Raw genomic sequence first — 20,331 nt, 5'->3', positions numbered from 1 at the left:
ATATATATATATATATATATATATATATATATATATATATATATATATTCAAAACACAGAAACATAATAACTGGTCTGCATAGCTTAAAACCCAGGAGAGCTATCTTTTAGGACTTAGAGCCAAAAAGTTAAATAAAGAAATAATGCTAAGCAAAAACAAAGTAAACCCATAGATAAATCAAAATTACTTACTGATTAAAATGACAAGCGTCAATTTGTGGGAACAAAGGCATAGTCTATGGGATGAAGTTCTAGCTCAGCTGAAAAAGTATTTGACATCAAACATAAGGAACTGAGTTCAGTCCTTGAGAACATGCTCGTATGTATGTATGCATGTATGACTATAATAATGTATATATGTGTGTATGTGTGTGTGTGTGTGTGTGTGTGTGTGTGTGTATCAACACGATAGTGTGCATTTGTTTTGTTTTTGAGGCAGGGTCTTTCTACACAATCCTGGTTGCCTTGAAACTCAGTATGTAGATCAGCTTGGCCTTGAACCCACAGCAATCTGCCTGTCTGTGCCTCCCAAGTGCTGGAATTAAAAGTATGAGCTACCATGGCTAGCAATGGTGTGCTCTTGTCAGAGAAGTGTGCCAAGTCAGGGAAGGTAGGGGGACAGAGGGAAGTCCGGCATTCACTGGCCAGAAAGCGTAGCCTACTTGGAGAACTCTAAACCAGTGAGAGATGTTGTCTCAAAAAACAAGGTGACTAGCACCTGAGTAATGACATCCAAGATTGAACTCTGGCCTATATACACATGTTTGCCCCAACACCTGTAAACATAGGTATATGCACACATCTGAACATGCATCATCATCTGTGCACAGACACACAAAATGAGAAAGTAAAATGTTAGATTAAGTAGAGCCTCAAGACATCAAAATCTAATAACTATTTCTCTAGATTTGTAAATCTAGCAAAGTTACCTTCTAAGATTTAGAATGTGAAGACAGAATTGAAAGTAAACAATTAGAGAATCTACCAATATTAACCAAGTAAATATAAATCAAATAAAAACTGGAATAGCTATCAAAAATCAGACAAAATAAGTGGTAAGATTAATGCAACATAAGGATAGAATGTGTACTTTAGCAAAGAGTAAAATTCATTAGAAACATAGCTTCATGTGTGTTTGTAACTATACCATAGTTTTAGAAATATAAAGTAAAAATATGAGACAAGAATATATGGATCTATCAATGAATTGGCACACTTTTGAATGCATGACTTTGGGTAGTTCAGAGTCCCAATTATTAAGATAATATAATAGTGAGTAGTAGTGTCAAAATGAAAACAAGTAGTGTATTTTTCACATATGTATAAACATGTATTCTTTTCAAATGACAAAACTAAGTCCCGTTTTTCTAATATTGCATATGTTTCTGTAAGGATCAAAGTCAGGGAGATACTGAAAGGTTGCACTTGAGGTATATGAATGTGGGAAAGAAGGAGACTATGAAGATGCAGTTTGTGAAGTTGGTCAGTTCTTTGAATGAGCAAATGGGGGGAGTGGAGCACACAGAAGCACAGAGGGACCTTAGCCTGTGCTCTCTGTGTTCTCTCTGCTCTGATTCCTAGACTCACTGCCAGCTCTGTTGGTTCCCATTACAATCAGGTGGAATCCAAACAGAGGCAGATATATCACTGGATACCTGACACCCAAAACGTTCCACATAATTCTCTGCAGACTCTTATCTGCAGAGGAAACAGGAGACACAAAAACATGGCAGGACTGAGAAAGAGAGCAAAGCCGTGTTCCTGAGTTACTTTATGAAGCAGAAATTCTCAACTGATTATCAGCGAGCAGAGTGTGAGTGGACTAGTCATCTGGGATACCAAGATGATAATCCACATAATCCCCTGACAAAAACCGGGCACTTTAGCTGGACAATGCATACACATGTATTCATTTCCTGTTAGGATTCTTTAAATCATAGTTGATGGTGCAGCAAAGATTTTGTCTTCCTATGTAGTGCAAGATAAAAACTGTGAGGTGTTAAAGAGTGAGAAAATAATTAGAGTTTCAATTAAGCAAGAAAAGCACCACAACATAAACCACTGATCATAAAACATGCCTGCCAAATCTCTAAAATCTGGATTAAAAACTAGACAAAGATAATAATTGACAAATGCATTACTGAGCCTTGAGTCGAACATGAATTATTTTTAACAGAAACAGGACAGGAGAACTGAAATATCTACTCTCTGGTTACTCCCGTGGGAACTGTCGATGTGTTTGGGCAAGGGACTGGTGGGCAGTGAAAGAATTCACCTTTATACTACGCAACAAAGAGAAAAGTTTATTAATGCAATAGAAAGGCCACCTGGGTGGGTAGTTACAAGACAAATGTCTGCACTGGGACATGAAGTTCTGTAAAATTTTTACTGTAGAAGAAAAGGTCTCTCCACTGAGATTGGATCAATGAGAGCTCAGACATAAGTAGACTCTAGGAAAGTGTGTGTTTTCCTGTTGAAACTCAGCATAACTGGAGCTGTATGGTGGAGGAAAACAACCATATCAAACATTTTTATTGACTATTAGGACCATCTCTGCGATCAGGGTGCGCTTGGGGGAACTAAGTAGAAAAGTACAATCTCTACATCACAACAGACCCACAGGCTTCCGAATGTCCCAACTCAAGAGCAAGTAACATAGGCTTGATGAGGGTGTTTTACACAAGACCTATACTGAGCTGCAGGTAGGCCAAGACCCCAACCCTCATTGTTTGCTGTCATTGGTTTAAAGGTGGAAAGAATGGAGAAAATGGCAAGTGATCAGAGAGATAGGGCCCAGGCAATGTGATGGGTAGAGACAGAGGAAAGAAGGATAAAGCACAGAAACATTGAGAAAGTAGAAGGTGAAGTATGTCATCCCAGAATACACTTCACCATGGAATCTAGCTAGTCGCAAAACCAACCACAGGAACTCAGCCTGGAAAACAGTAGTAAGCACTAGCAAGTGCAAAAAGGTTTTATTTAAATAGGAAAATACAAAACTGACGTAACAACACAAATACAGCCAAAATCTAAAATGAAGAAAGAGAGTGGTGTACCCGAGATCTTGTTTTCAGATGTTTAATATATATGATGTAGTGGACCTGAGGTGGGAGCAGTCCTATGAAGTGGGTGAAGATACTCTGGACTTCATTTTACTGTGGATGCTTTTTCTAAGTGGTCTACAGAATCCACAAAGACAAATTCCAATTGTTCAGTAGTTTCCATATGCAATGATGAGAGTAGGGCCAAGGTCGAGATCAGTGATTTACACTGACTTTGATAACTGTGATATTGAGTGTAGGATAGCACACTGTTGGTGACAGTAGCTCAACCTTTAATTGCAGTACTTGGGAGGCACAGGCAGGCAGATTGCTGGGGATTCAAGGCCAAGCTGATCTACATCTTGAGTTTCAGGACAACCAGGGTTGTGTAGAAGGACCCTGCCTCAAAAACAAAACAAAGGCACACCAGCATGCATTCACAATGTTACTTTGCAAATTCTCCTTTGGCTTCAACATTTTAATATGTGCACAAACAGCACAAGCACAATTTCCATTGCTTGTTTTATTCATCCTTTCAGAGATTTTAGGTTCAATGACCTACTAGATATCATGAATGAAAAATAGTCACATACTTGTTCTAGAAGTCTGCATTCTGTTTGCAGGCAATTCAAATACACTTATAACATCTAGAATTATTTCTCCAGGCATGATCATTTACATGGATTTATTATCAAAAGTTTCCATTTGTGCAAAGTCTTATTATCATATGTGTATATGCAATAACTTAGAGTACAAATAGCTTCTAGCTAATAATTACCTACACAAATTGTTTGCAGAGCTGTTCTCTTTTAACAGCAAATTCTATATGGAAGTCTGCCTTTGTATAGCTATAATTCAAACAACTTTTAACTTATTCATGGTCTTGGAACTTCAGATAAATGAAATAAAATATTAACAGTTTAATAAGACCACTAAATTCAATTTCACCTAGTTCTCTTATATCTTGGAATTCTCTCAGTAGCACTATGGGTATCATTTATTTTACTACAGTTATAAATATGAGTAGAGGGAAGGGAATAGGGGGCATGAGAACGAAGCCACCATCACCTCTGTTGGAAGGTCAAGACTCCATGAAAACACACTCCCAGCTTGTAACAGTATGTTGTTCTTTGTCACTTATCAGAACAATGTCAGCTTTATACTTATCTCTGAAATTTGGGTTCATATATCCTGAAAATCATCTATAACATTTTAGTATGAAGGTCTTACCATAGTGAAACTTAAAACAATGTGGGTTGTGCATATCAAGGGACCAATTTTCACAAATCTTTCATAAACCCTTTCTCTTTGCTAGTATTATAATAATTTATGACCTATATTATGAACTACTGCACAAAATACTATCAACAGTCTTAGTTGGCTTATTATGTTGCATACTAAAAGTTGTGTACTATGATGCAAGTTGGCTAATGAATGTTTTCATCCATAGAAGACCATTCCGTTTGCTTTGGTTACATCTTCATGTAACTTCTTCTATCTGAAAGAGTCCTTATATTATCACCAGGTAATATTTATAGAGAATCCACAATAGGACTATATTACAAACGTTAACAGTAGGAGGAAAATGTTTACGTAATTATTTTAAAATTGAATTTTTCAATTATACTTTACTTAATTTGATGTTCAATTGATTCTCAATAAGTTTTGTTGTATACATGAAGAGTTGTTTTTATAATTATTACATTTTTATTTTGTGTGTGCGCATGTGTGTGTGTTATGTGTGCATGCATACGTGTGTGTGTATGTGTGTGTGTGTGTGTGTGTGTGTGTGTGTGTGTGTGTGTGTGTGTAAAGGAGCATGTGCCATAGCATGTATTCAGGTCAGAGGACACCTTTTGGGAAACAGTTTGACTTTTCCGTTTATGGCCCCTGGGGATTGAGCTCAGGTCATCCTGCTAAGCAGCAGACACCTTTCATGGTTGACCCATATCTCTGGCTTGGGATTGCTTTGATAAACTGATGCTATTGGGTTTAAGTATTTGCTCCTTTTCACCTAACAATGTGAGGTGAGAATCACACCAGATCCCATTGAATCCTTGCCTAATTTGAATGGTCTTCACTACTAGGTTGCAGATAATTTAATAACAGTCATCACTAATCCAATATGATATCAAATTCTATAGATTAGCACCTATGTTCAGGAAGTATATGAAAGAAGAGCAACAAAACAAAACATAGTCCCATCAACACATCACTTCCATTCAGATTTTTCTCATGCTAAAATTTTCCAAGTATAACTGAAATATGGCACAATATTACCTTATATAATACATTTTGATATTATCATCATGTGTGGCTTCTAACATTAACTAAAACATTGCCTAAAATGTACTCTTTTAGGTGACATTTTTTTCTTATTAAGCTTTTCAATTTTTATCCTGGAGATTTTGTAGCACTAGTCTCCAACTTGTAAAAGGCCTGCTATACATGTTATGACTTATGAAATTATTATGGGATGCTGAATGCAGATAGCAAATAAGTTCAGGAATGTTACTAGTTGGCTACAACAGTTTTGTGCAAAAAAAGCTGCTGCACTATGTAACAATAATCTTATTAGCATAGTTGGCTGAGTACTGTAGACTACTTTTCCCAGTTTTTTTTATTTCGACAGCTATCTAAAGCATGAACTTAGCCATAACATGAGAAATACTGTGTAAGTTGTACCTGCATTCAATGATAGTTAATATTTTGCCATATTCGGTTATTTCTTTTTTACATATTTTAAAAACAATTGCTTGTCACTTTAAAACAAGTGCGAGAGACCCAGAGATTTCACTTCCAAATAGTTCCAAGTATTTAGAATGCTCCAAAAGACATATTCTCCTATAAATCCCACTTATTGTTGTCATTCATGAATTTAACATAGGTGCGATACTTTTATAGGTCCTATAGCTCAAGTCCACACCCCTCAATTATCCCAATATTTCTCCATTAAAACTTTTCTCTAAATCTGGAGCTTAATCAAGAAGGAGGGCCCACATCGAGTCACCATGTCTCCTTTAATTCTGTACTACTGTCCCAGCTTCTTTTTTTCAAGAAGGACACTCACATCTTTTAAATATCAGGGTTGTGCTGACAAATATCTGCCAATTTGAGTTTGCTTAAATAGTTGTGATAGTTGCAACCTGACTAATCTTGTGTTTGAGAGGATCTTGAAAAAGGGAGTTTGTTCTGAAACAGGAGATCTCAGGTCTGATCATGTAATTAAGCTAATACCTGTCTGAAGGCACTTTTTCTTTGTAGTTCATAGGAAGGCTGTGGTGCCATCCAAGACAGTAGGACTATTTTGTCCCTGGGAACCACGTACCCAACAGTGGAACATTTGTCAATATTGTTATAGTAGTTGTTATGAAAGTTGCTCCTATCATTTAATCATCTGTTGTGTGACTCAGAAATGGAGACTGCTCCCTCTACCTCTCCCCATCTGTATGTGCACGTGCCATGGGCTTGTGCGGATTTTTTTTTCCTTATGCAATGTACTTTAATTCTTTATACACATTATTGCTTTTCATGCTCAGAGGATCCCAACTTTACCCAGTGAGAGCCCATTGTTTCTGGTTCTTTTGTTCCTGTGATGTACTCTGTTTAGTTTTGAGCAATTTCTTTCTCAAGTGACCCCTGAAACACTGAGAGTGAAGAGAAATAAAAAAACAAAAACAAAAACAAAAACAAACAAACAAACAAACAAAAAACAACACACAGTATGCTCCTTGGGGAGGTTGTAAAGGAAATTAGTGAAGCCTTTTAGTTTACAAGCATTTGTCTTTTTTTCTTTCTTTCTAAACTATGAAGGTGGTATATGTGTGCTTTGATATGCATGTGGTGGTTTGACTAAGAATGACCCCCACAGGCTCATGTACTTGAATGTACTACCTGAGAGGGAGGGATTAGGAGTGTGAGCTTGTTGAGGTGTGGCCTAGTAGGAAGAAGTGTGTCACTGGGTGAGGGGGTGGACTTTAGTATTTCAAAAGACCATCCCAGGCCCAGTGTCTCTCTCTTCCTACTGCCTTCAGATCTAGATGTAGAAGTCTCAGCTACAGTGCCTGCCTGTGTGCCACCATGCCATCCTACGTGAGTATAATGGACCAAACTCCTGAAACTGAAAACCCCAATTCAGTGCTTTCCTGTATAAGAGCTGTCATGGTGTCTCTTCCCAGCAACAAAACACTGGCTGGCTAAGATATGTAATTAATGTACAAGAATGGTCACTTACAGAGATGAGTAAATGAATGTTCAGTCAGCAATTGATCAGCAAATATTTGCTACACCCAATCCTGATCAAGCATTGTAGTATATTACTTTTCTAGGAGTACAACAGCCATCAAACTAGGCTAGTCTGTACCTTAGTCACACTAAAGGGTATGGGGACATAACTACTGCATATTTATGCATACAAAGCATGCATTTGTGTGTTTGTGTGTAAATGTATATGATAAGGGAATCAGCTCATTTGAGGGGATGATACATGAGTTGTTATATTGATAACATTAATTAAGAATTAATCAGGCACTATCTGGCCATGGTGTCCATATTGTTTGGGGGATGAGAAAGAGTGTGGTGAGTTGGAACAAGTGGAAGCCAGCGAGCTAGCTGGGGCAGAGGGAAGAGCATAAATGGGGAAGAGATAAGAGTGCAGGTGTCTGGCCTCACTGGGCTTTGAGAAATCAGGTGTGTAGTTTTGGTCTTTGCCTTGAACAAACTAATGCAAGCAAGGTGTGCAATGGGGAGAGGGTTGTCCATCCCTTATTGGAGGTGCAGCAATGCCAAATTAGTTCTAAAACCCTTGGTGTGTTTGCTACAATCTATGAGAAGACTCCAGTGGTGACAGAGGTGTGTTTATAGTGTACTGTGGGGACAAATCTCAAGACGTGATGAAAGACTTGATGGTGGCTGAAGGAGGGAGACTGTCAAGGCTAGAACCCAGATTTGGCTTAGGAACTTCGGAGGATTTGATGAAGGATGGAAGAGAAGATGCTCCAAGTTTGATTTGGGAAACTTACAGGGGCTTTCTGAGTTATGTTAATGGGTTCCAGGTTATTCTATAGTAAATGTAAACTGATAGATCATGAAATTCTTATTGATATCTGTATGTGGGGAAAATCTCAAAAGTTCTAAGCTTCTAAACAGACGATCTTTGGTACTTGGGAGCTAAGTGATATTCAAGCTCATTTCTTCTCTGAAAGCTGCTGTAATCTCCCAATCTTCAGTATTTGAAAAAGAAAATAACTCTGCCACACTTTTCATCAAGTGGTGCCCATGCACGCTTAAGCTTTAAAGTGTTATGTAAGTACAGGTGGCTATTTAACTATGTAATAATTGTGCATCTTGGGCTCCAGATACAACCTGCTGGAGAAACTGCAGCAGTTCATTCAGCTGATACCAGCATCTAGGAATCACAGACCTGTTCTCCCTGACAATAAAAGGTCCTCACTGAAAATAAAGTGCGAATGACCCAAGGTAAAATGTAACCGGGTATAAGAGGTACACTTTCAGTCCAACAAAATTGCTAAAAAGTAAGTTTTAATATTTTTAAATTTTATTTTATGGGTGCTTTGCTTACATATTTGTCTTTGCATCAGATTCATGCCTATTGCCACGTGGGTGCTGGGAATTGAACCCAGGTCCTTTGGGAGAGTATCAAGTGCTTTCAATTTTTGAGGTATCTTTCCAGATCCTAAGTTTTATTTTTAGTATTTTAAAAATTGATCTTTGAAAAAAAGGAATAAATTGCCTAACTTTTGACTTTCTATTTAAAGAATCCTGTGAGAAAACCCAAATTTATTTAGAAATATGTTTCTAAAACTCATTACCTTTATTTTGTTTTAAACTTAACTTTTAAAGTGAAGAATAAATATAATTATCTCTAAGACTTCACAGATGATATTTACCTAAAACAAGTTGATACCGCTTTAATATTTTCTGGGGTAAAAAGAAATTTAAAAAATGACAGAAATTATTGCTGAGCTGAATGGAACTAAGGACTTTCTGGTTTTGAAACTATTGAAAAAGTAAACATCACATTCTTGCATAGTGTCGTCTCTCTTGTTGTGTGTCTTCCTGTTTTCACTAACATAAAGAAATTCTGAAATTTCCTCAAAACATGAGTTAGGTGGTTTCCCTTTCCTAATTATGTTCTGTAGAGTTCATTTAAGAGTAACAGCGCATTTCTATAGTAAACAGGGTTGTGTGAATGGAGTGATGGGGGGTGCCTTGCTTCTGTTCATTCTGAAGAAAGTTTTCTTTTGTGTCACAAAGCTAACAGGAGAGGAGAGGAAGTGTCGATAAGGCCGAAGTCTGACATTTCCAGATACCTCCCTGCTCAGTCTACGATGGTGGACTCCCTTTTCCTAACAGGGTTCTCTCTCTCTCTCTCTCTCTCTCTCTCTCTCTCTCTGCCTGATCCGGTAACCCCAGAGCTTGTAAACCCTTGGGGCAGATTACTGCATGGGCCCTTTCCTGATAAGAAGACTGCTCAGCAAGCACCTGGGGATTCCTGGAAATATCCCACCCACTATATGCTAAGGAGATTTTAGTTTTCAGCAAATGACCTTCAATTGTACTTGGAGATTTTGTCCCCCATACATAGGATGATTAAGTATTATATTCTCCTTCTTGTGATAGAGCTGTGCTGCTGTATGTAAATGAGGTACTGTACCACTACATGTAAATCAAGTATCCCTAGCACCTCTAACCCCAGCAAATCAAACACCCTTAAAACCCCTCCTACTTCCCAAGTTTTGTATATAATTGATTTCACATGAATTTAACCAAAAGCCTTTGGTTAACTTTGGTATCAACATAGACTTAGGAATGCCTAAGTCTCCGTTGCCACCGGCAATCTCAGTTTAAAAGAGCTAACTGCCTGTAACACCTGGTGGAAAATGCATTTCTACCTCCCCTGTGAGACTGGGAACCTTGCCTAGTGCATAGGCCTTGTCCTAAAGTGCTTTAGCCCTTCCTGAGGAAAACATAACCCTGATTTTGGGGTCCCTCTGTTCTTCATCCAGAAGCTGACAGCTGCTTTCCAGCCTTCTTCTGGACAAAGAATGACAAGGAAGGATGGCTTCCTTTCATAAACTTTTACTTTCATAATCAACCAGCACCCCACAATCCCACAGCACAACCACATCTTTCCTCAACCCCCACAGCACGGCTGTACCCACATTAGAAACTACAACAAAAGTAGATGGAGAAAAATTCAGTGTGGAAAAAAACAGTGTGGTCAGTTGGTCAACATTGCTTTCTTACCTCTAATACTGAAGTGACAGTTTATATTAACTCCTCAGTCTCATAAGTAAGACTTATATAAGGCCATAGAAAAAGGAATAAAAGAACATTTATCTCTTATTCTTTTCTTGTATTTTACATAACCTTATATGCCATCTATGTTTATACACACATGTGAGCATGTGTGTACATGCACATAGATATATTCCTCAGAACTCTCTCATCTCTTTGTAAATACTGTACTAAGTCGGTATGATTTGTGGTATAAACATTACAAGGATCAAATATCTCTAAGTCAGACAATGAAACTCTATAATCTCCCCACTCCTATATTCTAGCATGGACACATTTACTTCAAGCAGTATAACAAAATTCTAATTCAATAGTTTGCTTTGGTTGGCCGTAGATTTTGGCCTCTGCTATAAGCATGCTTCAAGGCATTATATATTATGTGTGACTTCTAGTATTGGACTAGTGCAATTTCTTCTTTGCATTGCACATTTCAAGAGCATTAAAATTGTGACTTTAATAACACTTCTCTTCATGTTTCCACTTTCTAAAATTATATATACATATATTTGTATATATATATACAAATATAAACACATATAATATATATATGTATATATATATACATATATATACACATATAATATATATATGTATATATATATATACATATATATATGTATATATATATATACACACACATACATATGAAAGCCTCAAATGCTCTCTGTAGATATGCATTTAAACAAGGTTAAGGCTTGAGAGAGTGAAAATATCATTACATTTATACACTAGTATTCACCATTCATAATTAACTACAAATAAACAGATTACTAAGAGAAATGAGTATCAGGGGAGAATTTTTACAAATGCGACCACAGAAGCAAAGGCAGAACACAAGCTGAAGTTAGATGGCAATAAAGTCCACGGCTCTGACACACTGAGGGTGGGACACCAGTGGGCAAGAGAGTTGATCTCACTTAAAGAAGTGTGACTAGACAGTAGCTGCATGGGAAATAAAGCTCAGTCTACATAAAGATTCTGTTTCCGTAGCTCTGTGACTCTCATCAAGACCAGTGTCAGCCCTAGAGAAGACCATAGGAAGGGATGTGTGCCCTCAGAGGAGTCACAGTTTGAGTCAGGTGGGCAGTGACTACTGCCTTTCAGTAGGCGGTCAGGGTATCCCACATAATAAAAATCTCCCAAATATCTCATACAATAATACATACGTCTCTGAGCTGAACTTCTGAATATCAAAGCATAGAATGGTGCCTGTCCTAATGAAGAATTTATTAGAAAAAAATTCAACCAAAGCCTAGAAATTTACAGTAAGGTTGCTAGGGGGATATAGCCACTTTGTGTACTCTGCCTCCGAATTTGGAGCAGAAACAGTATAACAATAATAGAAAAAAAAAATAACAGCAGTAAATCAATAGTTTTCACTTCAGCAAACTTTTATTTGTTACCAACACCAAAATGGCACTGAATTAGAGTTTATATCACTAAGTAACCAAGTGAACACGTGTCCTGGAGCTGTCAGAATTCTGGAGGTAATGAGTTAAGAGTGCTCCTTCTCTTATTTACAAAAGAGGCCCAAATTTCTTCTGCTCCAACTGTTTTTATTTGACTTGGCAAATATTGCCTATTTGACATTAAAAACTATCTCCTTCTTCCTTCTCCACAGAAGTAAACCTACTTGGTGACTAATATACCTTTGTTTCTGTCTATCCTCATTGTTTTCATTTTCTTACACCCCATTTCTCCTAATATTTTTATTTGTCTTGGGTTCACATTTATTACATGTGTATCTATAAGAGCACACACACATGCACACTAGCTCTGGCTCCCTTCTGTAAACTTGTGACATTATCTCGCAGAGAAACACACACTGTTAGAAATCATTGGGGTTGTCGTAGGGTTCCTTTTCAATACTGATATTTTCACCGACTAAATTATTGCAAGTTATATTTCATGATGTCAATAAAGTAACAAAAGATATTTGGTTTCATAAGAAGGTGGAAAGGTGGAGACTAAGGGCTGAGGATCAGGGTCTGATGCAATGACTTCTCAGCGTTGGACAGAAGACAGCCAATCAGACTTCTGCCTTCGTCAACACCTCTGCACCCTTTTGCTTCATAACTACTGCAGTCTCTGGCATTGTCACAGCCAGAGACTGTTGTCACCTGTCTCTAGCTTTGCAGTTTACTATACAACGGCTGGGTTGCAGTCAGGTACAGGAGGTGTCTAGTTTCTGCCCTGCCACTCATCAACTGACCATGATCCATTTGGGCCACCATCATTTCCTTAACCATTAAATTGATTTTTATTCTAATACTTCAGCACTGACCAGGAAAAAATGATTTCCATAAAAAATTTATTATAAAATACATCCTGTAGGTCTTAGTTTTTATGTTTCCAACCACAATATTTCTCTTAAAATACTAATTCTAGTCTAGTCTTTAAAAAATGTCATGCCTTATAAAGACCAAAATGTAGCCCTCCACATTTAGCAGTAAGTACACTTATTCTGAGGACATGGCCTTCGTTCTGAAGGCTACATCTCCTTTTCTATTGCCATTCTCTCCATGTCTATAAAAGCTACAATTTGGCTGTGAATTCTTGCAATAAAAATGATCTTATCTGCTTTTCCAATCATGTAATTTTGGCATTCCTAACCTTTGACACAGCAGTTTCCTGATCCTTTTGAGTCTACAGGGTCAGTGACTCCACACAGACTATATGCAACTAAACACTGACTATAAACAAAGCGTTTAACTACAACTGCTGTGTGTGAATCAGCTTCTTGTTCAAGCAACTATTTCATCCACAGGCAATTTTGCCCTAGAGCTTTTGAAAAGTAAAATAGAAATCTGTTAAATCGGCAGTCTTGCTGAACTTCAACTATTTTATCTAACCAGGCCCATGTAACGGTGAACACTTGAAAGGGGCCAGTTGACGAAATGTGGTTTTGATTTGGAACCTAGGTACAGAGATCAAACGGGCCAAATCCCTCATTCAGATGGCTTCTCATTGCTACTGCTTCTGCAAATTCCTCCACAAGGCTTGGGAATATCACTCAGCACCCTACACAGGTGTGGGCTTTAGGAAAACACTTGGAAATTCAGCTTTGTGAGGCCTGTAAATTAATGTTTCTGTTTAGCTTTCGTGAACACTCATTATGACTTTTTAAAAACATATTACTAACCTCTGTTGGATGTGAAGTGAGACTAATGTCCCCAGATTTGGACTAAACTCTGTGACATGGAGGCCAAGGCTGAGAACGGCTTGGTGGCTAAAGTCCTTGCTGTGAAAGCACTGAGAACCTGAGATCAGATCCCTAGCACTCAAGTAAAACACTGGGAGTGTCTGTAATCCCAGTACTGGGAGCTGAAGATGGGAAGATCTCAAAAGCTCACTGACCAGGCAGTAGAGCCAATCAGTAAGCTTCAGGTTCAATGATTGTCTCCAAAGATAATGTAAGAGCAATAGAGGACACCCCTTAACTGTTGGCCTCCATGTGTTCATACACACATGCACACACACAAAATCCCATTTTCCCAAGAGTATATCCAATGCTTGACATGTTCATTAAATGACACACAATATAGCTTTGATTATCTTGCTTTGAATTATACATAATTCACTGAAAAGTTTTTGTTCCAGATTTGCTGTCACCCAGCTTGTTTCTGGGCAAGATGCCCACCTGCCCTACCTCCTTAGAAACCGGTTTTGGTGTTTGAGGCATGTAAGCTCATTTAAAAATTAACCTAAACAAAAACAAAATTAGAAAGGCAACTTGCCCACAATAACAATGAAAATCTTTTTCAAACCAAACACATAGCATATTCTAAAAACAAACACAAATGACTTTTTAAATAACCATGATTTTAGATTATCTTTGCTTCTCTATTCCGCTCATTAAAATGAATAATTCAGAGTGCCTACTATACATGGTAAAACAGCTTCCCCTCAATAATTTATTTTTAGTACACCAAAAAATAAGAGGTAACACATTCTTATGTAAGAAACAAAGGTTTAAATTAGGCCATATTTTTAAGGGCAACTTTACATTCAGAATTATCTATAGTTTGGGTTTATTCTCTTCAGTGCACTGCTAGCTCTAAGTTAAAACCTTAAGATCTCCAAAACAAGTGAAGCCCACGACTCCAAAGGCAATAGGAAACACTGCCTTGGACTTCATTATTCCTTAGGTATCAAAGATTTGCAATCTGTGTAAAATCACATCTACATTTTCTATAAAATCAAGAAAGTAATTTGGGGTGCTGCAGCCAGATCTGAGCTAAAGCAATATTTCTAACTTTTTGTTTATCCTGAAAGATTTAATTTTGAGTGATAAAAAATCCCAAAGGTTTGGGGGGATAGGGCAACTGCTGAACTGTATGAGCATGTATACACACACACACTTGCAAACACACATCATATGGCTTTGAATTGGCAATTTTATGACTTATAAATAAACATGGGGCTAAAGAGATGACTTAGAGTAAAATTTGATTCTGTGCAAAAAGTAGTTTACAGTGGTGCAACCTTGTAATCTCAGAGCTGGGAAGGTGTAGAGAGACAGATACGGGACTTGTTGGCAGGTTAAACAAGCCCAACATGAGTCCTGAGGCAAATGGGAGACCCTGTCTCAAACAAAAACAACAACAACAACAACAAAAACCATGGTGGATGAACCCTGAAGGGGAACCACCTTGAAGATTGTTCTGTGGCTTACACATGCACGTGAATACATACACGCATACTCACACACAAGGTGTACCTACACACACACACACACACACACACAGTCACACACAAGGTGTATCTACACACACACACACACACACACAATCCTTTCTAATATCTGAGGAAAAGAATGGAAAACTGGATGAAGAGGGATTCACACACCTTCAATCTCTCCTTAATGGTAACATGTGCAAAACAGAGGCTGTTAGTCCATTTGTCAACTGCATGCATGTTGACTTATTCAGATCCAAGACACATGTAAACTGCTATATCTATAAACCATTCACCTTTTACAAACTACCCTATGCTATTCATGCATCGTAATATTTGTGGAGAAGTACTACTATGAATTATTTAGGTCTATCTATGGTGTGTGTGTGTGTGTGTGTGTGTGTGTGTGTGTGTGAGAGAGAGAGAGAGAGAGAGAGAGAGTTGAGGGTGAGGTAATTTGAATAAGAATGGTATAGACTCGTATGTTTAAATACTTGGTCTCCAGTTGGTGAAACTGTTTAAGAAGGATTAAAATGTTTGGATTTGTTGGAGAAGGTATGTCATTCAGTGTGGACTTTGAGGTTTCAAAAGACTGGCGTCACTCCTAACATACTGCTTCTTGCTTCTAGTTTAAGGTGTGAGCTCTCAACCATTCTTACCGCCAACCCTTTGCTCCACCATCACAGACCCCTGAAACCATAAAGGCTTTCTCCTGTAAGTTCCATGGGTTATGGTGCTTTATCACAGAAACAGTAAGTATAAAATAAGTGAAACAGGAAGTATACATGTGTTTTGTGTGTGCATAAGGGAAGGGTAGGAGATAGCTGAATGATGTCTGTTCTCTCCTTCTGCCATATAAGTCCTAGGAATTGACCTCAGGTCATTACACTTGGCAAAAAGTTCCTAACCCCTACGAGCCATCTTTCTTTCTCTATATCTAGTTAGTTCAACTTCCAGGATATTAGTTTTCTATTTAGTAATTTTCTCCAGGAAGATGGTACACATGACAGGAAGTCATAATCGCCTTTAGAGATCAAGACATATGTCACCCATGTCTTCAGAGCATCAAATGGTGCCATTTTCACCATAAAGGAAATAATATCACCCCAAAGATCTTGTAGCTGCATTAACATCCAGCTTCTCTTCAGTAGCAAAAGATGAGAGAGAGTACAAAGAGTTACTCGCTGGGAGCAGATGCTAGCCTTGGCCAAATGCCTTAAGACTTTAGATTTCTTCCTTGGTCAGAACCAAAGGTTTACTGGAGAAGCTCAGCAGCCTGACAACAGTTGTGAAACTTGGGTCAACTTGATACCAGTGTCAGCGCTGGGGATGGGCATGCAAAGGTGTGAAATGAGTAAGTATGTTCAAATACCTGCGAGAATAAAACATTCTACTGTGAGGACATGGGAGAGAGCAGATGGCTGGGCATGGTTTAAAGCACTTGTCTTTGGACTGTCACTAAGCTCCTGTATCACACGATATGATGTTCAGTTGGTAATAACGCCTCTATAGGCAAGGTACTCATTTTCTGAAGGAAGATACTATCCTAATGGAGATGTTATAAAGCAAATGAGACAAGAAAAAAAAATCTCTTCTCTCTCTCTCTCTCTCTTGTGTGCGTGTGTGTGTGTGTGTGTGTGTGTGTGTGTGTGTGTTTGGTAAGTGCCATTTCTTACTGGCTTTATTTAATCACAATGTCTCCCATTTGACGATAGTTTAATTTTCCCTCATTTACTAGCCAACTGTGAGTGTCCAGGTATTTTGTTTGAAAGCTTTGGGTAGAGTTATAAATCTGTCCTGTCTCAGATGGATTTATTTTGACTGAAGCTCTTCATTTAAACAGCAATGATAAAATGTGGTAGCTGGAAACTTTTGCCCATGATAAACAGTGATATTCTTCTTCTCCTCAGTTTGGTAGACTGGCATATGGTGTTATGATTTTTCCGAGGACGTGGCAGGTGGCATGGCCGTCGAATCAGAGAGACCGATAAATAGTAAGTATGGTCACACTGTGTCTGTGTGAGTCTACGAGAAGTCCATGTTCTTTAAGCCAGCAGGAGCAGGAAGAGTAAAAATAAAATCGCATACAACAATGTAGAGAAGTGAATACTGGTAATCACCTCCTAATTAACAGAAAGGGGGGGTACCCGAAAGGGAGAATTTTCTATTAAACATCCGCTGAGCTTGGTTTTGGATCCCTTGGTAGTCACAGAAACACACTCTGCTTTTTTCTTCTTTTTTTTTTTTTTTTACATGTATTCCCTTCAAAACTCTGGGACTGGCTCAGGCACAATTTGCTTGTGCGAGGACTCGGGCAACTGACTGGGATCTGAGGGAGAGAGGCCACAGCTGTAGAGGACACACTTGGGAACTTAGTTGGAAATAACTCCTGAGAGACATCAAACATAACTGCCTAAGCCTTCCTATAGAAACGTGTTGGCGGGCAGGATGTTCAGGCCCAGCAGAAGAAGGGTAGGGAATGGTACAAAAGGAACCCCCGCGGGTGATGGAAACTCCGCACCCTTCCTCACTCCCCTTCTTCACACCTGAGGTTCATTTAGCCCCTCTCCAGACCTCAGCTCAACCAACAGCCAGCTTTGGCTCGGAAACTTCCGTCCCACCTGGCAAGCCATTTCTCCAGTGTCCCGCGGAGTTTGGGGCCAGGGCAAAGAAGGCACTAGGGCAGGGACGCTCATCTTTCTACCAAACAAGCCAGGGGACTGGACAGACCGGTGCTGAGAAACTCAACACTCTTCCCTCAGGTGTCCTGTTTCCAAGCTCTATCTGTCCCCACGCGAGTGTGTCGCCAGAATCCTGGAGTTCACGCTGCACCTTGGGGATAGGGGGACAGTAGGAGTCCGGTCCAGTTTGCCACTAAGTTACCCCTAAGTGCGTACGCCAGCCTCCAAGTCTTCAGACACACTCTTTCTCCCCGCACCTTGCGCGTCCAACAAAGTGGATTGAAGTGGGCTGCCATGCCCCAACAGGGGATTACAGGACGCCGAACATGCCACTCTCAGCCCCAGGGGTGATGAAGACGCAAAGGTTCCTCGCACGCCTCGCCCACCCAGAGCTGCGCCCACCGCGGTACCCAGAGCGCCCTGACTCCGGGTACCGAGAATCCCCCAGCCCCGGTGCGGTTACCTCGGCATCCGTCTCTGGCGCTTTGCAGGTACCACTCGCTCTCGCTCTGGCAGAGCGGACTGGGGAAGAAACTTGCCCGCGCTCCGGGGCAAACTCTCCCGAATTGTCTCGGCGCGGCGGGACGCCCGGTTGCGGGAACGGAGCACTAAGGGAGCAGAGCAGCGCTGGCCTCGCAGATCGCTGAGCCGGTCGGGCTAGGGCTGCGGCACCGCCTCCGAGTCCTCCCGCTCCCGCCACCGCCAGCCGCGCCCCCGCCGCCCCGCAGCTCCGCCTCCCGCCTTTAATCTCCTACCCCCCCCCCCCTTATCCTTGCCGGCTCCTGCTCAGCCGGGGTCCCCGGCTCTGAGTTCTGGACGCCAGGTGCGTCCAGTGGGTAAAGCCTCCCCAGCGACAGAAGCCCTTGCCTTGTCCTTTGCGAATTCACCTTTGCTCTTCTCCTTAGATCTTCCACCCACAGTCCTGAAGGACAAGTCAGTAGGTTATCTTAAAACGTGGCCTGCGAAGACTTCAGAATTCTTCTGGCTTGAGCAGAGGTCATGTTTGCTTGCTTCTTTTCCTCTGTTCAAGAGCGGTGTAACCAAGCGCTTTTAAAGTACCAGATAGGCTTTGAGAGACTTGAGCAGTTTGACCCAGTAGCTCTCAGGCCCGTGCCTATCAAACTTGGACAAGCAGAAGCTGGCAACTTGTGAAGGGCTTTGGAAAGAGCAAGACAAAGGTAAATTTAAAAAAAAAAATCATTAAGATTAAAGTATATTGAGGTTTAAAATTCAGCAATTATCTTGACCAGACCAAGGGCAAATAAAATCAAGTGAACCCGTGATTGCTTAGTTTGCAGTCAAGCAGTTTCTATAAATTCACAACAACAAAAACCCAACAAACTTTCTGTTAAAGCATTAAATAGTGAAACTGTCCTGAAGGCTGCATTAGAATGGAGTTCAGGCTGAGTGTTGGAGTCTACCCAGTATGGAGATCAACAGTGAACTTTGGTGCACTGGCCTTCCAACACCTGTTCCTTTGAAACAAAACTTAGCTTGTTTTTCTCCCACAATGCTTTTACTTTCACTTCTTTTTAAAATTACAGCAAAACACATACCATGAAATTTGCCATTTTACCTGCTTTCAGTGTGCTGCTCAATGGTGTTACCTATATTTACATTGTAAAATAGATCTCTAGAACTTTTTCCTGTTAGGGAACAGAAACTATTTATCCATCAGAAAACTAGCCTCCTTTTCACTCCTTTCTGTCCCTATTAGGTACCTGTGTACTTTCTCCTTCAGTAAATTTAGATGTTTAGACTTCTGACAGGATTAATATCCATAATACATAAAGAATTCCTGCCACTCAACAAAAAGGGCAAATAGCCCAGTGGCAAACTGGGGCCAAACAGACGTCAGAGCTGTGCTTTGTGCCTTGGCTTCTTGCCAACGCTTAGGTCCATCTTTTCTTATCTTTCAGGGACATTCCTCCCTCCCAGTCACATTTCAGGGCACAGTTAGTGTTCTCTGAGCTGTACTTCACTGGCATGTCTCCTAGGCAAACAGTAATTGTTCTTCAGTGAACTGACTGGCCCCTTCTTCTCCCACTGTCTTATGCCCCTTTGGAGCCTTCATCATTCAGAGATCAACTTCTAAACAAGCTTATTTGCAGCAGACTGAGCACTTGAGCTTGCTATGACATTTTCTAGTTTTCATTTTCAGTCATTTCCCTGCCACGTAGAACTCCAAGTCCTTAGAAAAACTATGAACACTCATTCATGGAACTGTGTCCACATTTCCAAAAAAAAAAAAAAAATGTTTTGAATAGCTGAATTGAATTGAAAGTTGAATTTTGTTAATATCCAAGGTTATCTCAAGCAAGCGCCGAGCACCAGCATCCGATGCTTTGTCCTACGCATTTATTAGGGTTGCTGAGAGGTGAAAACACCATCAGTTAACATTACAGCTAAACTAATTTAATTTTTACATCAAGAATTATTTCTAAAACATGGTTTCACAGAGCATCTCTAGGCTCTCCACAGTATTAATTTTGCATAGTGACATGCTTACATTTCTTCTCATGTTACATGTTTAACTGTTAACTACTTCTGGGTAACCTTGAAAGATGTAGATCGCCTTCCTTTAACATGGAGGTCAAGAGCATTTCTGTAGA

The 20,331-nt window shown here is 39.7% G+C and overlaps 1 protein-coding gene across 1 annotated transcript in view; it reads right to left on the bottom strand.

Moving 5' to 3' along the window:
• Chst9 (carbohydrate sulfotransferase 9) overlaps positions 1-18,381 on the bottom strand; it is a 274,476-nt gene extending 256,095 nt beyond the window's left edge. Inside the window, exon 1 of the mRNA XM_055625588.1 lies at positions 18,183-18,381. The gene's annotated coding sequence lies outside the window, so the exon portion shown is untranslated. The remainder of the gene's footprint in view (positions 1-18,182) is intronic.
• Between the last annotated feature and the right edge of the window lie 1,950 nt (positions 18,382-20,331).

Source organism: Psammomys obesus, unplaced genomic scaffold (assembly GCF_907164565.1).
Source record: "Psammomys obesus unplaced genomic scaffold, mPsaObe1.curated_primary_1811, whole genome shotgun sequence".
Lineage (NCBI taxonomy): Eukaryota > Metazoa > Chordata > Mammalia > Rodentia > Muridae > Psammomys > Psammomys obesus.
This window is presented reverse-complemented; position numbering and strand designations above follow the sequence as displayed.